The sequence below is a fragment of the Macrobrachium nipponense genome, chromosome 26, assembly GCF_015104395.2.
Source record: "Macrobrachium nipponense isolate FS-2020 chromosome 26, ASM1510439v2, whole genome shotgun sequence".
Taxonomy (NCBI): domain Eukaryota; kingdom Metazoa; phylum Arthropoda; class Malacostraca; order Decapoda; family Palaemonidae; genus Macrobrachium; species Macrobrachium nipponense.
In genome coordinates, this window is record NC_087215.1 from 17,588,972 (window position 1) to 17,609,172 (window position 20,201).

Genomic DNA, 20,201 nt, shown 5'->3' on the forward strand with positions numbered 1-20,201 from the left:
CTTTGTTCCTCATCTTGCAGCCAAAGATCATGATTCGGCCTAATGTGGAATCTTGTAGTAAATATGTACAGTACATAGTGTGTTTATATTCTCAAAATCCCTTTTTTTTTGTGGATATCATGTTTTTTCCTAAATCTTTGTTCTATCCTTAAGTCATTCTTCATCCTTTATTTAAGCATAAAATATTTTAAGAGATCATGAACAATTTTAGCTGTGGTTATAATAATGAATAAAGTTATAATGAAAGCAAAGGGAAAAATTTGGGAATGTAATTGAATTGAGTGGTTGGTGTTAAGAAATAATTTAGGAAAAGAAGTAGCAAGTTTTAGTGACACCTTAATGGTTTTGAGAACACTTTGCCAGTGAAAGATGTATAAAGTGGATACCATGCATCTGTATGGTGTACAGTTTACAGTTTAGAAACAGTTGAAATCTGAGATGAAATTACATGCCTCTATGGCAGAATGTAGCCATTCATGTTGGAACTGAATTGTAAATTGTATTATTAATGTTTGAACTGGTGTTCATTTTTCTTGTTAAACTGTTTTATGTATGATTAAATTGTTTTTCTTGCCTGCATGCTAGCATGCTTTTCTCCAGTAAATTTTTCAGAATGCTGTTAGTTTTTAGTGAAGCACATAATTAACCTTGTATTTTGGTTGGTACTAATTGCAGCATCTCTGCCATCAGTAGAGAATCAGAGGCTGTTGCTTTTATTATTGATATTTTTATATTTTGCATAACAGTGATTACATGGTCATCATATTAGAAACAATAAACCATTTACTCTATACGTATGTTTTTTCTTGTATTCTTTTCCGAAGGATAATTTCTTTTATATAGTCTAAATTTACAGATGACCAGAATGGTGCCTTTTCATTGCTTGAAGACCCAACATTCAAGAAATTGGATAGAGCTTGGTTGACTCTAATGCTTCAGTGTACTACTTAGGAGCATCTGTTAAATCTTTTGGAGAAAAAGTGCTTCGTTCAAGGATCTACATTTGTGATTTATGTATCAAGCCTATTCTGATGTAGCGGATGGTAAGCTTTGTATTTTATAGTCATTAGTAAGGTGTACTTTATCATAGTTATGATTGTGTTGGTATTGTTTATGTGTTTAGAAGCTTTGCTTGAATACAAATTTTCATTAGTTTTGTAAACATCTTTCCTCAAATGTCTTTCTGTTTACAGCTGAAAATCTTTGGTTTGAAAGAGTAGAAAGTTAGTTGAATTGATAATAGTGCTTTTCTAATTAACAGGATCTCTAGTAAAATGCTGATGTGTTTTTAGAGGAACCATGTTTGAGGCTGTCACTGAGCATTAAAAATCTTATTTGCTGCAACATTTATTTTCAAACTGAAGTAAGGTATCTGTTGGAAAAAGTTGGCTTGACGTTCCACTGCTAGCTCTTGCAGGTAAGTTCCACTTTGATCTCAAATAAAAGTTACACAAAAGTTACCATAGACCAGTATTATGTTACAGGATTGACAAATGTGATTTCCATACAACAAACAGACCTCAGATTCTAATCACCCCATAATGGCTGATAAAAGTGGAATAGACCAACTTAGCAAAGCAGATTTTTCTGTTTCACCTACCTTGTAATTTCATACAATCAACTTACCTGTCAGATATATACATAGCTAAGACTCCGTCGTCCCTGACAGAAATTCAAATTTCGCGCCACTCGCTACAGGGTAATGTCAGGTGATCTACCGGCCTGCCCTGGGCGGCAGGACTAGGAACCATTCCCGTTTTCTATTCATATATTTTCTGTCGCCGGTGGTATCAACATCGTTGCTGCCACCTCTTGACTGGAATTCGCTTTTCTAGACAATTGATCATCTTTTTGTGGACTTTTGGTGACGTACCTGGATCGTTGTTTTGGCATTCGCTACTGTGGACTGGATTTGGACTTGCTTTTGATTTTTCTTCAAGAATGTCTGATTCAAGTGTTTGTGTGAGAATGTGTGTGAATGTAGGCTGCAAGGTGAGGATACCGAAAGCTTCGGTTGATCCTCACACTGTATGTCGCAAATGTAGGGGTTTTGATTGTTCTATTTCTAACACCTGTCATGAGTGTGAGAGGTTGAATGTTGAGGAATGGAAGACTCTAACTTCTTACTTGAAGAAGTTAGAAAGGGATAGAGTCAGAAGGGCTGCATCTAAGATTGCGGGTAGTAGTACAAGGCCTATTGAGCCTTTGGATAATTCTAACTCTTCTCTTAATTATGATTCTGTATCAGGGCCCTCACTGGCTTTACATTCAGATTCGGCCTCGGAAATTGCTGAACTGAAGGCTACTCTTCACAGGATGAGATCCAAAATAATGGCTACCATGAAAGGTAAGGACTGTGAAAGTGATTATAGTGAAGTGAGTGTCCCCAGTGTTGTGGAGGGGCGTCTGACCGTCTCTGCGACGCTCCCAGGCCTAGACCTCTTCCAAGCTCCCAAGCCCAGAGGAGAAGGAAAGTCGAAAGCCGTACGGAGGTTGTGGAGAATTCCCCCCGGTCAGGCGTCCCTTCAGCAGGTGCTGTATATAGACAGACTGCTCAGGACCGCTATCGGAAAAGCGTCCTCAGAGAGTGCTTCTCTTCGTCCGCTTCTCCCTCTCCTAAACGAGGGTGGAAGGATTCGGACTTGTCCAGGCCCCTGAAAAAGGAAACACTGGAGAGATCCTGTGTTGGATTCAAGCCCAGAAACGCTTTTCGGAAGAAGCGCCTCCTTCCATCAAGAAGGCGAAGAGGGTTTTGACGTCCCATGATGTGGGCAAAACTCCTTCGAGGTCTCCCTCTCCCGTTCAAGAAGACGCAGGAGAGGCTTCCAAGAGGATCATTTTGGCGGTGCAGGAACAGCTTTATCCGCCTTGGTAGGAGTCCTTTGAAGGATCCTCCTCGTAAGAAAGACGTGAGACTGCTGGTCAAGAAGACTCGTCTTCCTTCTCCCGCCAGGAGTGAGGCTCCTGTGGGAACGTGAAGTCTTTTTATTGAGAATTACTCGGATAGAGACTCTTTGGGACGATTTTGATTCGCCAGACAAGCGCGTCGCGCCAGTCAAGCGCGAGGCGTCCTACAGACGAGAAGCGTCTTCTAGGATTAGAGCGTCAGACAAGGACAAGCGAGAAACGCTTTACAGGCGCGAGGATACTCCCAGATGGGATACGTCTGCCAGACCAGCGCTTCAGCGCGCGAGGTAACAACCAGGCTGAGGATTCAGCCAAGCGCGAGGCGCCAGACAAGCATCTGACATACAAGGATGTGGCACCAGAAAGGCGCGAGACTCCAACCAGGCGCGAGGCGTCAGTCAGGCGCGAGAGCTTTGAGAGGCGCGAGACACCAGTCAGGCGCGAGGCGCCAGCCAAGCGCGAGGAGTCAGTCAGGCGCGAGACGCCAGCCAGGCGCGAGGATCCTGCCAGGCGCGAGGCGCCAGCCCATAAAGCGCGGAGGAGTCAGCCAGGCGCGAGACGCCAGCCAGGCGCGACCGCCAGCCAGGCGCGGGCGCCCAGCCAGGCGCGAGGCGCCAGCCAGGTGCGAGGGCGCCAGCCAAGCGCGCGAGCCAGCCAAGTACGAAGAGCCAGCCAAGCATAGGAGCTCTTTACACTCTCTTAGCCCCTCTCCTATTAGGAGTTTGTCTCCCACGTAGAGAGAGTTTTTGAACAGGAAAGACCCGGAACGGGAAGTGGCCTCTCCTTCTGATCCGATTTTTGGAAGAGGACTCAGAGGAAGAGTCTCACGGCAAAGAAGGACTAACTACAAAGTTTTGACAGCTCTCCTACTCCAGGAATACGGAGATGCATTGATCCCTGCCGCTCCTCCTTCGCCTCGTTCACTTTTTTCATGCTCTAAGACGCCGAAATCGTCGGCTTTCTTGAAGATGAGACCGACGATTTCTATGAAGAGAGCTCTGCAATCGCTGGATAGCTGGATGCTAACTAAGAAAGAGCTAGTAAGGACAGTGTTTTGCATGCCTCCCGCTAGACTTACGGGCAAGAGAGGGATTTGGTACCAGACTGGGGAGAATATGGGTCTCACACTCCCAGCTTCAGCTGAAGCTGACTTTTCCAGTCTGGTAGATGCATCCAGGAGACATAGCCTTCACACTGCTAAGATTACTTGGGGTCTTTCAGAGTTGGATCATCTCCTCAAGGGACTTTTTCACATTCTAGAAGTCTTTAACTTCCTAGATTGGTCCCTTGGGGTGATGGGTGATGTCCAAGAAGGCTCATGCCCCTGAAGGGCTAGAACCGGACGTACTCCTTGCAATTTTGTCCTGTATTGACAAGGCGGTACAGGACGGCTCAGGGGAAGTTTCTTCCTTATTTGGAGCAGGTCTCTTGAAGAAGAGATCTGTTTTAGGCGCTTTCTTGACGAAAGCAGTATCACATTCGCAAAGAGCAGCTTTGTTATTCGCCCCTAGGTCTGATTTTCTGTTCCCTTCACAGTTGGTGAGGGATATTTCCCGATCTCTGACGGAGAAAGCGACACAGGATCTTCTCCTGCAATCTTCCAGGAAGAAGAGACCAGTGATGGTAGGAGAAAAGAAAGGGGTGTCTACTCCTGTTCGGCCCTTTCGAGGAGGCCCTCCCACTAGAGTTACCGCTAAAAGGAAAACGACCGAGAAGAGAGGTCGAGCCTCGTTCCGCCCCTTTAAAAGGGGAAAGTGAAGTGGCGCTCCTCCAAACACCAGTAGGTGCCAGGCTCGGGGATTTGCGGAAGCCTGGACTCTCATCGACACAGACGCTTGGTCGATGTCGGTGCTTCAGAAGGGATACCTCATTCCTTTCCTGGACAATCCTCCCCTGACGTCAACTCCGATTGGGAATTGTCCGCCAATTACAAGGACCCTGTGTTGAAAGATACTCTTCAACAAATGGTGGATCAGATGTGGGACAAGAGAGCTATAGAACTAGTGCTGGATCAAAGCTCCCCAGGGTTTTACAATCGTCTTTTCTTGTTGCGAAAGCCTCGGGGGGCTGGAGACCAGTTCTGGATGTCAGCGCTCTGAACAAGTTTGTTCAGAAACAGAAGTTCTCCATGGAAACCTCTGCTTCAGTCCTTGCGGCTCTTCGCCAAGGGGATTGGATGGTGTCTCTGGATCTCCAGGACGCCCTATTTTCACGTCCCGATCCATCCTTCGTTTCGAAGAAGTACTCCGTTTCATGACGGGGGGAAGGATCTTCCAATTCAGAGCCTTGTGTTTCGGCCTGTCTACGGCGCCTCAGGTTTTCACGAACCTTTTGAAAAATGTGGCGAGATGGCTTCATCTGAAAGGAATCAGTATATCTCTATACCTAGACGACTGGCTTATCAGAGCAAAGTCAGAGAAAGAGTGTTTGGAGGACCTGACTGTGACACTAAACCTGATAAGGACATTAGGATTACTCGTGAACCTCGAGAAGTCCCAACTGATCCCCAGCCAGAACTTGGTCTATCTGGGGATTCGGATGGATTCTCGGGGTTTTCGAGTATTTCCTTCTCAAGAGAGACTAGCGAGAGGTTTAGAAAAAGTCTCTCTCTTCCTAAGGAAGGAACGTACTTCGGCGAGGGAATGGTTGAGCCTGTTAGGGACCCTTTCCTCGCTCGAACAGTTCTTTCATCTAGGAAGACTTCATCTCCGTCCTCTTCAGTTCTTCCTCAGAAGTTCGTGGAACATGAAGACAGGACTCCTCTCGGACAGTTTTCCCATTCCAGACTGATGAAACGCCATTTAGAATGGTGGTTACTCCCACTGAGGGAAAACAAGGGTACTTCCCTGGAAATACAGAGCCCAAACCTTGTATTGTTTTCCGACGCGTCGGAAAAGGTTTGGGGAGCAACTTTGGGAAAGAGAGAAGTGTCAGGCACTTGGAATGCTCTTCAAAGTGTCCTGGCACATAAACTGCAAAGAACTGTTGGCTGTACACCTAGCTCTAAAGAGCTTCGAACGTTAGTGTGCAACAAAATAGTACAAGTGAATGCGGACAATACAACCACTCTGGCATACATTCGGAAGCAAGGAGGTACTCACTCGTATGCCCTTTACGAACTCGCAAGAGACCTGCTGTTGTGGACATCGCAAAGGAACATCTCTCTATTGACGAGGTTCGTTCAGGGAGTAAGGAACGTGAGAGCGGGACAGGCTGAGCAGGAGGAACCAGGTCCTTCATACCGAATGGACCCTCCACTCAGACGTTTTGCCGCAATCTCTGGTCTCTTTGGGGGACTCCTCATGTCGACCTCTTTGCCACGTTCCTCTCGAAGAGACTGGAAGTCTTCTGTTCAGTAGTGGAAGATCCCAGAGCTCTAGCAGTAGACGCCTTCCTGCTAGATTGGTCTCAGGTAGACGTTTACGCATTTCCCCCATTCAAGATTCTGGGGCAAGTGCTCAGGAAGTTTGTGACTTCAAAGGGGACAAGAATGACCCTGATAGCCCCCTTTTGGCCAGCTCAAGAGTGGTTCCCAGAGGTACTGGAGTGGATAGTAGACTTCCCCAGATCCCTTCCACAAAGGAAGGATCTTCTCAGACAACCACACTTCGAGAGGTTTCATCAAAACCTCCCCGCTCTCGCTCTGACTGCCTTTCGACTATCGAAAGACTTGTCAGAGCGAGAGGCTTTTCTAGCAAAGCAGCAAGCTCGATCGCTAGAGCCCGGAGAACTTCCACTATCCGGGTTTACCAATCCAAGTGGGAAGTTTTTAGAAGGTGGTGTAAGTCGAAGAAGTTGTCCTCCTCCAGTACCTCTGTAACAGAAATAGCTGATTTTCTGTTATTTCTGAGAGAAGAATCGCAGCTCTCCGTAGCCACGATAAAGGGCTATAGGAGTATGCTATCGGCCGTCTTTAGGAATAGAGGCCTAGATTTGGGAAACGATAAAGATCTACATGATCTGATTAGGTCTTTTGAGACCAAGAAGTCTAAGATTACTTCTCCCCCTAACTGGAATCTAGACGTAGTGCTGAAGGTTCTTGGCTTCAGAGAGATTTGAACCCCTACATTTGGCCTCGTTTCGTGATATAACGAGAAAATATTATTTCTTTTGTCACTGGCGACGGTGAAAAGAGTTAGTGAACTGCACGCCCTTAGTGACAAAAGTCGGGTTCAATATAGATTCAGCCATCTGTTCCTTCAAGGAATTATTCTTGGCGAAAAATGAAAATCCTTCGAATCCCTGGCCGAGAAACTTCGAGGTAAAAGGATTATCGGGTCTCGTCGGCAGGGAACCGGAGAGGTCTCTTGCCTAGTAAGGGCGTTAAAGTTTTACTTACAGAAAAAGGAACAGTTGGGAGGTTCTAGACAAGGTCTTTGGTGCTCAGTGAAGGATCCATCAAGACCTATGTCTAAGAATGCTTTAGCCTTTTTTGTCAGGAACGTAATTACGGACGCTCATAAGGCTTGCACGGATGATTCTTTAAAACTCTTGAGAGTAAGAGCTCATGAAGTGAGAGCAGTGGCGACGTCTCTCTCTTTTCAGAGAAATATGTCACTGAAGAATATCTTGGAAGCGACATATTGGAGATGTAATTCTGTGTTTGCTTCTCACTATTTGAAGGACGTGCGTGTGACCTATGAAAAATGTTTTTCCTTAGGTCCTTTTGTGTCTGCGGGCACAATCCTGGGTACAGGAGCTGACAACAATCCTTAATACTACTTAAGTCTAATAGATATGTTCTAGACTTTCTGCTGAACAAGTGCAGATACCGCACAAGCGGCCAGTCACTTCCGTTCAGTAAGGAACTCTTGTGATATCTTTTAATAGATGAATATTTTTTTTGAAAAATTATTGTGTGCGTGTGCAATTTGGTTTGAGTTACGGTTGTTGCGAAGAGTTGGGGATAACTCGGAGCAATTTTTTTGAATACTAACATGGTGGTTAGGATCAGGTGGTCGGGATTGGTTGTGTGCTCCTTAATAAGGTGTATTGTCATATAAGTGGATCAGCACCCATTGACAAAGTCCTTTCAGGCTCTGCCGAGTAAGTGGATAAGACCCCTTCGGCAGACCCACAAGAATTCTTGGCCATAGATCACATATCTCGCTAAAGTTTCTTGAGGTGATGCAGACTACGGACAAACACCCACGAAGTCTACCACCTATCAGGTAGGAACCAAGGTTTTATTTTATACCTACAACAGATGTTGTTTACCTGTCTATTCCAGTAGTAGCTGTCTACCCTCCCACCGAAGGGTGCCAATCAGCTATGTATATATCTGACAGGTAAGTTGATTGTATGAAAATGATAATTGTTACTAATACAATAAATAAAGTTTCATACATACTTACTGGCAGATATATACGATTAGGGCCCACCCAGCCTCCCCGCAAGGAGACAGGTGGAAGAGAAAATATATGAGTAGAAAACGGGAATGGTTCCTAGTCCTGCCGCCCAGGGCAGGCCGGTAGATCACCTGACCTACCTGTAGCGAGTGGCGCGAAATTTGAATTTCTGTCGGGGACGACGGAGTCTTAGCTATGTATATATCTGCCAGGTAAGTATGTATGAAACTTTATTGTATTATAACAATATCATTTTTACTGTTATCATCCTACCTAACCATCCAGCCTCTATAGCTGTGCCTTTGGTTAATTTTATTTTCTCACTAGAGATTCAGATCCTTCAGTGGGACAAATGGGCATCTAGAGATGTCATACATTTAACATCACTCTTACCATTATGGAAGACTTGTAAGTGTATGGAAGGTGTAGAGAAGGGGGGAGGGAGGAGGAGAGGTCATTGTTTGGAAGGGGAATCCCCCTCCAGAAGGACTTCAGGTATCAAGGACCTATCTGGGGTTAATTCTCCTCTTCATTTTTTACTGGCACTGTCTAGGGTTACTTTGCCTCTTTGTTTTTTTTACTGGCACTAGGACAAGCTTGAGAGTCACTGGACCCCTGTAGTACAATAAAACTGTCCAGAGACATTTGTTTCTGGCATCTCTTTAAAATTTGCCTAAAGTGGAACACGTTATCATTAAAGATGTTGGAGATACGGATTACAATGTCTTTGTTGGGATGATGACTCTCCACAAAATCTTATACACTCCGCTTTGCAAACATGTCCTTAATCACTGAAGTAGGCGCATTATGTATGCCCGTTTGCTTTTTGAATTTTACAAACCAGCTTCTGCTGTCCTTAAATTCACTAACAGCAGCACTTGTTGGCATTTTCTTACTGAGATCAGCATGCAACACCCTCCAACACTTTGCTACAAGCTCTTTCTTGAATTCTATAGTGTTTTTTGCCATTTTTACAAAAGGGCTGACACTTGGAACTTTCTTTGGTCCCATGATGGCTTATTTAGCAGTTGCACTTAAAAAAAAAGGTACAAAAAACAGTGAACACAAAAGTAGAATTGGTCACGAGAGAACACAAGATACTGTATTTGGGCTCTCTATTTGGGGCCTAGACATGAGGTGGGCCCTGGAAGGAGCGTTTTCTGGTGTATGAAATCTGACAATATGTATGAAACCCAAGTCAAAATTTTTCAGAAAAAGTCTACGAAAACCGAGTTGTACAAAAACCAGGGCGTACGAAATTGAGGTTGACTGTATTTATTTAAAGTATAAATATTTGTATAAAGCTACATGATGCACATATACATATCTACTTGCATGCATTCACCTATAGTGTATTTATAGAAATTATATTTTAGCTACCAAGTGATTACGTACTTTACGCCGTTCTTCTCTTACTTTTGTTATCAAAGTTGGTATACACAAGTTTGATGAACTTTCAGGAAGCGATCAGTTGGCAGTAATTACTGTATGACTATTATTGTTGGTTCATGAGATTTCCTAGGTTTTGACTACTGTATTTTGTGACTGGAGGTGCCATCACTATTTAGAGGCATTAGATAAATATGTACCATTTGTGCTTTTGCCTTCTTCCTTTCTGTTTTTTATTCTTGTGTTTACAGTCAAGTGCATATAAAAGTTTTTTTTTTATTATTTTTTGTTTTTCAACAATAAAGAAGCTTCAAAACTCTTTACCGTCACTATAAGGACAAAACATAGCTATACTCTGTAAGGTCCTTGAAGATGTTTTCATTTGATATGTCTCTCCCCAAGAACCAGTCATCTGAGGCTTTTCTTACTAAATTTACTCTGTGTTTAAGTGATATTGATAACATACACATTTTGGGGTGGAGAATATCCAGACAGGCTTTCCCATGTATATTTTAGATAGATACCAGGGGTGAATTCACCAAACCCAGCTAGTGCCCCAGTGGTGTGAATGGTATGGTCTTGACCTGCCACCTTGGTGGCCGCGAGTTAAATTCTCGGGCATTTGATTGAGGGGTTAGAGATGTGTATTTCTGGCGATAGAAGTTCACTCTCGGCGTGGTTCGGAAGTCATGTAAAGCCATTGGTCCCGTTGCTAAATAACCGCTGGTTCCATGCAATGTAAAAACACCATACAAACAAATAAACTTATCATTCTCATCACGTAAGTAGCTTTTATCCTGTTATGGAACATGGTGCCTTATCTGAAGAGTTGTACAAAGGCATTTTATAAGTTACCTACTATTTCTATCCCTACAGTTATGACAACACGTAACTACTTATCCTACCTCCTAGACAGCCCTTATGATGAATATAATTCAGGACTAATTCAAATCAATATTGGTGCTGCCTTTAGGTTTGGGAGACTATGCACTCAGTTAACAATAGAGGCTTGTTTTTGTGAGCCTTAAGTGTCCTTTCTGGTGTATCACTGAGTAGTGGTCTGGTACCTTTCTTGTTTTTAGTCTTCATTATTGTTGTAATTTTTTATAAGAGTGGTCTGGCGCCTTTCTCGTTTTTAGTCTTATTTTTGACATAATTTTTGATAAAAAAAAAAAATCATAGATACAGGTAATGCAGTGTGCAGATAATGCTGCTGTTTTGGCAGTCATGTAGTACATTTATCATGTGAAATGAATTTGTTGGTAGCATATTAGAGACCTGAAATGGAGTGTCAGGTTAACTTCAGCAAAACTAAAACTGAATATGCCCATCTCATACTGCCACATGGTTTTGCTTTGTATAGACAACCAAGCTTAATTTTTATGAATATTGGATGTTATACTCTTGATACATGTTCTCTACATTCAACTCAGAGCTTTCTTTTTCACATTTAAAGGTCATGTAATCTAATGATGTCAGGAAGAGCACTTTTTTTATTAGCCTTCATGACTTGACAGAGATGAATATGATAATGCTCTTTGCACATTGGATCCACTAAATGTCGGAAGCCTCCTGGGATCTTCATCGTTTATGTAAAAGTGCTGAATAGAAATCGTAATTTAAGCCATCATCAGAGGATGTGTTTTTGAGCCACATGCCATAAACTCGGTGGTTTAACAGGGAACTTCTACTTCACCAGCAGTGCATTTTGAAAAGTAGTATATGCTACTTACTTTTCATAATGCCAACATCCATAATCTTTTGAGGTTCCAAAGTGTCACATTGCTTAGTGCTAAAGGCCATTGATTCCCTTTATTATGAAAGTGGGATTGTCTAGAAGTGTTATTGATGCTAGTGTCCATAAGTTTAAAAGAAGTTTTAATACTACTTTAAAGTGCTGTTTTCTGAGCCTTTTTATGCTTTGTAAATATGTTTATTCATTATTCATCTGTATGTTGATTTTATCTTCTGTTTGATCCATTGATATTTCTGAATAGCCTGTATGACCCAGTCCCTGTGTGTATTGACTGTAGGGTAACATTAGCAGTTATAAAGAGTCTTCTCTATCTTACAGTTTTCTCTTCAGGTTGTAGGGATACAGAAACTAACCAATGGATGTAAAAAAACAAAGTGTAGGATTCTTAATTACTTGTATATTTCATACAATCAACTTACCTGTCAGATATATACATAGCTAAGACTCCGTCGTCCCCGACAGAAATTCAAATTTCGCGCCACTCGCTACAGGTAGGTCAGGTGATCTACCGGCCTGCCCTGGGTGGCAGGACTAGGAACCATTCCCGTTTTCTACTCATATATTTTCTGTCGCCGGTGGTATCAACATCGTTGCTGCCACCTCTTGACTGGAATTCGCTTTTCTAGACAATTGATCATCTTTTTGTGGACTTTTGGTGACGTACCTGGATCGTTGTTTTGGCATTCGCTACTGTGGACTGGATTTGGACTTGCTTTTGATTTTTCTTCAAGAATGTCTGATTCAAGTGTTTGTGTGAGAATGTGTGTGAATGTAGGCTGCAAGGTGAGGATACCGAAAGCTTCGGTTGATCCTCACACTGTATGTCGCAAATGTAGGGGTTTTGATTGTTCTATTTCTAACACCTGTCATGAGTGTGAGAGGTTGAATGTTGAGGAATGGAAGACTCTAACTTCTTACTTGAAGAAGTTAGAAAGGGATAGAGTCAGAAGGGCTGCATCTAAGATTGCGGGTAGTAGTACAAGGCCTATTGAGCCTTTGGATAATTCTAACTCTTCTCTTAATTATGATTCTAATTCTGTATCAGGGCCCTCACTGGCTTTACATTCAGATTCGGCCTCAGAAATTGCTGAACTGAAAGCTACTCTTCACAGGATGAAGATCCAAAATGGCTACCATGAAAGGTAAGGACTGTGAAAGTGATTATAGTGAAGTGAGTGTCCCCAGTGTTGTGGAGGGGGCGTCTGACCGTCTCTGCGACGCTCCCAGGCCTAGACCTCTTCCAAGCTCCCAAGCCCAGAGGAGAAGGAAAGTCGAAAGCCGTACGGAGGTTGTGGAGAATTCCCCCCGGTCAGGCGTTCCCTTCAGCAGGTGCTGTATATAGACAGACTGCTCAGGACCGCTATCGGAAAAGCGTCCTCAGAGAGTGCTTCTCTTCGTCCGCTTCTCCCTCTCCTAAACGAGGTGGAAGGATTCGGACTTGTCCAGGCCCCTGAAAGGCACTGGAGAGATCCTGTGTTGGATTCAAGCCCAGAACGCTTTTCGGAAGAACGCCTCCTTCCATCAAGAAAAGGCGAAGAGGGTTTTGACGTCCCATGATGTGGGCAAAACTCCTTCGAGGTCTCCCTCTCCCGTTCAAGAAGACGCAGGAGAGGCTTCCAAGAGGATCATTTTGGCGGTGCAGGAACAGCTATCCGCCTTGGTAGGAGTCCTTTCGAAGGATCCTCCTCGTAAGAAAAGACGTGAGACTGCTGGTCAAGAAGACTCGTCTTCCTTCTCCCGCCAGGAGTGAGGCTCCTGTGGGACGTGAGTCTTTTGAGAATTACTCGGATAGAGACTCTTTGGACGATTTTGATTCGCCAGACAAGCGCGTCGCGCCAGTCAAGCGCGAGGCGTCCTACAGACGAGAAGCGTCTTCTAGGATTAGAGCGTCAGACAAGCGAGAAACGCTTTACAGGCGCGAGGATACTCCCAGATGGGATACGTCTGCCAGACCAGCAGCTTCAGCCGAGCGCGAGGTAACAACCAGGCGTGAGGATTCAGCCAAGCGCGAGGCGCCAGACAAGCATCTGACATACAAGGATGTGGCACCAGAAAGGCGCGAGACTCCAACCAGGCACGAGGCGTCAGTCAGGCGCGAGAGCTTTGAGAGGCGCGAGACACCAGTCAGGCGCGAGGCGCCAGCCAACGCGCGGGGAGGAGTCAGTCATGGCGCGAGAACGCCATACCAGGCCCGCTAGGGATCCTGCCAGGCGCGAGGCGCCAGCCACCGGCGCGAGGAGTCAGCCAGGCGCGAGACGCCAGCCAGGCGCGAGACGCCAGCCAGGCGCGAGGCGCCAGCCAGGCGCGAGGCGCCAGCCAAGCGCGAAGAGCCAGCCAAGTACGAAGAGCCAGCCAAGCATAGGAGCTCTTTACACTCTCTTAGCCCCTCTCCTATTAGGAGTTTGTCTCCCGTAAGAGAGAGTTTTTTGAACAGGAAGACCCGGAACGGCAGGTGGCCTCTCCTTCTGATCCGATTTTAGAAGAGGACTCAGAGGACGAGTCTCACGGTAAAGAAGGACTGTCTAACTACAAAGTTTTGACAGCTCTCCTTCTCCAGGAATACGGAGATACATTGATCCCTGCCGCTCCTCCTTCGCCTCGTTTACTTTTTTCATGCTCTAAGACGCCGAAATCGTCGGCTTTCTTGAAGATGAGACCGACGATTTCTATGAAGAGAGCTCTGCAATCGCTGGATAGCTGGATGCTAACCAAGAAAGAGCTAGTAAGGACAGTGTTTTGCATGCCTCCCGCTAGACTTACGGGCAAGAGAGGGATTTGGTACCTGACTGGGGAGAATATGGGTCTCACACTCCCAGCTTCAGCTGAAGCTGACTTTTCCAGTCTGGTAGATGCATCCAGGAGACATAGCCTTCACACTGCTAAGATTACTTGGGGTCTTTCAGAGTTGGATCATCTCCTCAAGGGACTTTTTCACATTCTAGAAGTCTTTAACTTCCTAGATTGGTCCCTTGGGGTGATGTCCAAGAAGGCTCATGCCCCTGAAGGGCTAGAACCTGACGTACTCCTTGCAATTTTGTCCTGTATTGACAAGGCGGTACAGGACGGCTCAGGGGAAGTTTCTTCCTTATTTGGAGCAGGTCTCTTGAAGAAGAGATCTGTTTTTAGCGCTTTCTTGACGAAAGCAGTATCCCATTCGCAAAGAGCAGCTTTGTTATTCGCCCCTAGGTCTGATTTTCTGTTCCCTTCACAGTTGGTGAGGGATATTTCCCGATCTCTGACGGAGAAAGCGACACAGGATCTTCTCCTGCAATCTTCCAGGAAGAAGAGACCAGTGATGGTGGGAGAAAAGAAAGGGGTGTCTACTCCTGTTCGGTCCCTTTCGAGGAGGCCCTCCCACTAGAGTTACCGCTAAAAGGAAAACGATCGGAAGAGAGGTCGAAGCCTCGTTCCGCCCCTTCAAAAGGGGAAAGTGAAGTGGCGCTCCTCCAAACACCAGTAGGTGCCAGGCTCCGGGGATTTGCGGAAGCCTGGACTCTCATCGACAGACGCTTGGTCGATGTCGGTGCTTCAGAAGGGATACCTCATTCCTTTCCTGGACAATCCTCCCCTGACGTTAACTCCGAGGGAATTGTCCGCCAATTACAAGGACCCTGTGTTGAAAGATACTCTTCAACAAATGGTGGATCAGATGTGGGACAAGAGAGCTATAGAACTAGTGCTGGATCAAAGCTCCCCAGGGTTTTACAATCGTCTTTTCTTGGTTGCGAAAGCCTCGGGGGGGCTGGAGACCAGTTCTGGATGTCAGCGCTCTGAACAAGTTTGTTCAGAAACAGAAGTTCTCCATGGAAACCTCTGCTTCAGTCCTTGCGGCTCTTCGCCAAGGGGATTGGATGGTGTCTCTGGATCTCCAGGACGCCTATTTTCACGTCCCGATCCATCCTTCGTCGAAGAAGTACCTCCGTTTCATGACGGGGGAAGGATCTTCCAATTCAGAGCCTTGTGTTTCGGCCTGTCTACGGCGCCTCAGGTTTTCACGAGCCTTATGAAAAATGTGGCGAGATGGCTTCATCTGAAAGGAATCAGTATATCTCTGTACCTAGACGACTGGCTTATCAGAGCAAAGTCAGAGAAACAGTGTTTGGAGGACCTGACTGTGACACTAAACCTGATAAAGACCTTAGGATTACTCGTGAACCTCGAGAAGTCCCAACTGATCCCCAGCCAGAACTTGGTCTATCTGGGGATTCGGATGGATTCTCGGGGTTTTCGAGTATTTCCTTCTCAGAGAGAATAACGAGAGGTTTAGAAAAGTCTCTCTCTTCCTAAGGAAGGAACGTACTTCGGCGAGGGAATGGTTGAGCCTGTTAGGGACCCTTTCCTCGCTCGAACAGTTCTTTCATCTAGGAAGACTTCATCTCCGTCCTCTTCAGTTCTTCCTCAGAAGTTCGTGGAACATGAAGACAGGACTACTCTCGGACAGTTTTCCCATTCCAGATCTGATGAAACGCCATTTAGAATTGGTTGGTTACTCCCACATGAGGGAAAACAAGGGTACTTCCTTGGAAATACAGAGCCCAAACCTTGTATTGTTTTCCGACGCGTCGGAAAAAGGTTGGGGAGCAACTTTGGGAAAGAGAGAGGTGTCAGGCACTTGGAATGCTCTTCAAGTGTCCTGGCACATAAACTGCAAAGAACTGTTGGCTGTACACCTAGCTAAAGCTAAAGAGCTTCGAACCGTTAGTGAGCAACAGAATAGTACAAGTGAATGCGGACAATACAACCGCTCTGGCATACATTCGAAAGCAAGGAGGTACTCACTCGTATGCCCTTTACGAACTCGCAAGAGACCTGCTGTTGTGGACATCGCAAAGGAACATCTCTCTATTGACGAGGTTCGTTCAGGGAGTAAGGAACGTGAGAGCGGACAGGCTGAGCAGGAGGAACCAGGTCCTTCATACCGAATGGACCCTCCACTCAGACGTTTGCCGCAATCTCTGGTCTCTTTGGGGGACTCCTCATGTCGACCTCTTTGCCACGTTCCTCTCGAAGAGACTGGAAGTCTTTCTGTTCAGTAGTGGAAGACCCCAGAGCTCTAGCAGTAGAACGCCTTCCTGCTAGATTGTCTCAAGTAGACGTTTACGCATTTCCCCCATTCAAGATTCTGGGGCAAGTGCTCAGGAAGTTTGTGACTTCCAAATGGGGACAAGAATGACCCTGATAGCCCCCTTTTGGCCAGCTCAAGAGTGGTTCCCAGAGGTACTGGAGTGGATTGTAGACTTCCCCAGATCCCTTCCACAAAGGAAGGATCTTCTCAGACAACCACACTTCGAGAGGTTTCATCAAAACCTCCCCGCTCTCGCTCTGACTGCCTTTCGACTATCGAAAGACTTGTCAGAGCGAGAGGCTTTTCTAGCAAAGCAGCAAGCTCGATCGCTAGAGGCCCGGAGAACTTCCACTATCCGGGTTTACCAATCCAAGTGGGAAGTTTTTAGAAGGTGGTGTAAGTCGAAGAAGTTGTCCTCCTCCAGTACCTCTGTAACAGAAATAGCTGATTTTCTGTTTATTTCTGAGAGAAGAATCGCGTCTCTCCCGTAGCCACGATAAAGGGCTATAGGAGTATGCTATCGGCCGTCTTTAGGAATATAGGCCTAGATTTTGGGAAACGATAAAGATCTACATGATCTGATTAGGTCCTTTTGAGACCAAGAAGTCTAAGATTACTTCTCCCCCTAACTGGAATCTAGACGTAGTGCTAAAGTTCTTGTCTTCAGAGAGATTTTGAACCCCTACATTTGGCCTCGTTTCGTGTATAACGAGAAAATGTTTATTTCTCTTGTCACTGGCGACGGCGAAAAGAGTTAGTGAACTGCACGCCCTTAGTGACAAAGTCGGGTTCAATATAGATTCAAGCCATCTGTTCATTCAAGGAGTTATTCTTGGCGAAGAATGAAAATCCTTCGAATCCCGGCCCTGGCCGAGAAACTTTTCGAGGTAAAAGGATTATCGGGTCTCGTCGGCAGGGAACCGGAAAGGTCTCTTTGCCAGTAAGGGCGTTTAAAGTTTTACTTACAGAAAAAGGACAGTTGGGAGGTTCTAGACAAGGTCTTTGGTGCTCAGTGAAGGATCCATCAAGACCTATGTCTAAGAATGCTTTAGCCTTTTTTGTCAGGAACGTAATTACGGACGCTCATAAGGCTTGCACGGATGATTCTTTAAAACTCCTGAGAGTAAGAGCTCATGAAGTGAGAGCAGTGGCGACGTCTCTCTTTTCAGAGAAATATGTCACTGAAGAATATCTTGGAAGCGACATATTGGAGATGTAATTCTGTGTTTGCTTCTCACTATTTGAAGGACGTGCGTGTGACCTATGAAAAATGTTTTTTCCTTAGGTCCTTTTGTGTCTGCGGGCACAATCCTGGGTACAGGAGCTGACAACAATCCTTAATTTTTTTTTACTACATAAGTCTAATAGATATGTTCTAGACTTTCTGCTGAACAAGTGCAGATACCGCACAAGCAGCCAGTCACTTCCGTTCAGTAAGGAACTCTTGTGATACTTTTAGTAGATGAATTTTTTTTTTGAAAAATTATTGTGTGCGTGTGCAATTTGGTTTTGAGTTAACGGTTGTTGCGAAGAGTTGGGATAACTCGGAGCAATTTTTAATACTAACATGGTGGTTTAGGATCAGGTGGTCGGGATTGGTTGTGTGCTCCTTAATAAGGTGTATTGTCATATAAGTGGATCAGCACCCATTGACAAAGTCCTTTCAGGCTCTGCCGAGTAAGTGGATAAGACCCCTTCGGCAGACCCACAAGAATTCTTGGCCATAGATCACATATCTCGCTAAAGTTTCTTGAGGTGATGCAGACTACGGGGCAAACACACCCGAAGTCTACCACCTATCAGGTAGGAACCAAGGTTTTTTTTATTTATACCTACAACAGATGTTGTTTACCTGTCTATTCCAGTAGTAGCTGTCTCTTACCCTCCACCGAAGGGTGCCAATCAGCTATGTATATATCTGACAGGTAAGTTGATTGTATGAAAATGATATTGTTATAATACAATAAAGTTTCATACATACTTACCTGGCAGATATATACGATTAGGGCCCACCCAGCCTCCCCGCAAGGAGACAGGTGGAAGAGAAAATATGAGTAGAAAACGGGAATGGTTCCTAGTCCTGCCGCAGGGCAGGCCGTAGATCACCTGACCTACCTGTAGCGAGTGGCGCGAAATTTGAATTTCTGTCGGGGACGACGGAGTCTTAGCTATGTATATATCTGCCAGGTAAGTATGTATGAAACTTTATTGTATTATAACAATATCATCTTTTAATATGTTTCATGTAGAGGCATCTATTGATGATTCATGTGAAGGTTTCCTTCATAGCGTTCCTTGGGGAGCACACTGTAGCTGGTGCAAGAGGTTCTTTGCAATGTCCCTTCAGCCCCAGCTGTGTTGAATTTTTAATCTTGTCCTTTCTGCTTAGTTGTTCAACCTGTTCAACTTTATGTTGCTCCAGTTTTCACTTGTAAATCTAGAAAAATGAATTGATGGCCTTGTTATTTTGATTTGCAGTATCCAAATAAACTAACTGTGGTCACAGAGAAATGCTGTTTAGGTTAAGGTTACACTGGTATCAATACATATTACAAGTATTACAGAGGTGATTTTGGTGTGCTATTCAAATAGATTGATTGGTAGTGTGTCTGCTTCTCAAATTTGTTAGTATGCTTTTAACATATCTCCAGCTCAAAGCTTACAGTCTAGCAATATGTTTTAATTTCCAGGAGGCTGTATCGTTTGTATACGTATCTGTGTTGTGAGATGATGATCCCGGTATGATTGAAGTTAGACTCTTGTTTAACTACTGGGTAGGTGGGCTAAGAGAACAGGTTTAGTACCAGCAATGCATTTTTTGTTGTCAAAGTTGGTGCCATATGGTTTTGAAGCTTTCTCATGAAAGTATTTATTGGTGGGTATTATTTTTAAATGCATAAAGGCTGACTACAATGTCATATTCCTCTGAATAATTGTTAAAGGTTGTAAGATAGATGCGTGGTGGGAGGGTTGATGGTCAGCTTTTGGGCATCCCTCAATTGGGCATTTATAAATAGTATAAATTACATTCCACCTCTTGATAGAACATCTGTTAGAGGTGCTAGTTTGTTCTTCAGCAAGAGCTATGAAGGCCTCTGCATTTTTTTATAGTTAAATCATTGTAAACTACTAATTTCCAAGTTTGACAGTATTTCATTAGTATCTTATTAAGATTTCTGCTATTGTAGAAAATAAGATTAATATATCTTAAGTTTCGTATATATATGTTTTTCCTTATGTAAAAAGATCTCTTCTTCTTAATTCTTTTAAGTACATAGTAACCACTGGTAACGAAGCAGTTGTGTGCTAACAAATTGAGATTTAACTTCCCCGCTAGTTTCGTCGTTTAACACTGTTTAATCATTCAAGAACCTCGATAACCTAAAACTAAATTTTCTTCGGGGTTTATTTGTTAAACATTCGGCAGTTGTTTTTCCCACCCACCGACAGCTCACCACTCTCCTTTACCATGGCTCGTGTTTAATGCTGGACTATTAAGGAACTTTACAGAGACTTTTGTTATGGATCGTATTCTCTGCTAGCAATGGAAGGATAAGGATTATCTACATTTCTGAACCACGGAGCGACAGCGGGTAGCATGGTTCTCCGCCCTTTACCAGCTATTCCCAGCACTCTACATCTCTGGTCTGCGTGAAGATCTATTAACGACGGGGAACTCTTCAGACTTCAAGACGTTTGATTACTTTGAGGTTGGTCCTCAATTTTTGTTGGCACA

General features: G+C 44.5%; 1 protein-coding gene and 1 pseudogene across 1 annotated transcript in view; one reads left to right on the forward strand and one right to left on the reverse strand.

The window, feature by feature from the left end:
- The window catches only part of LOC135200004 (glycogenin-1-like), a 247,778-nt gene that overhangs the window by 143,490 nt on the left and 84,087 nt on the right, over positions 1–20,201 (reverse strand). The gene's annotated exons all lie outside the window — the stretch shown is intronic.
- LOC135200003 (CTP synthase 1-like) overlaps positions 1–20,201 on the forward strand; it is a 155,460-nt pseudogene that overhangs the window by 1,403 nt on the left and 133,856 nt on the right.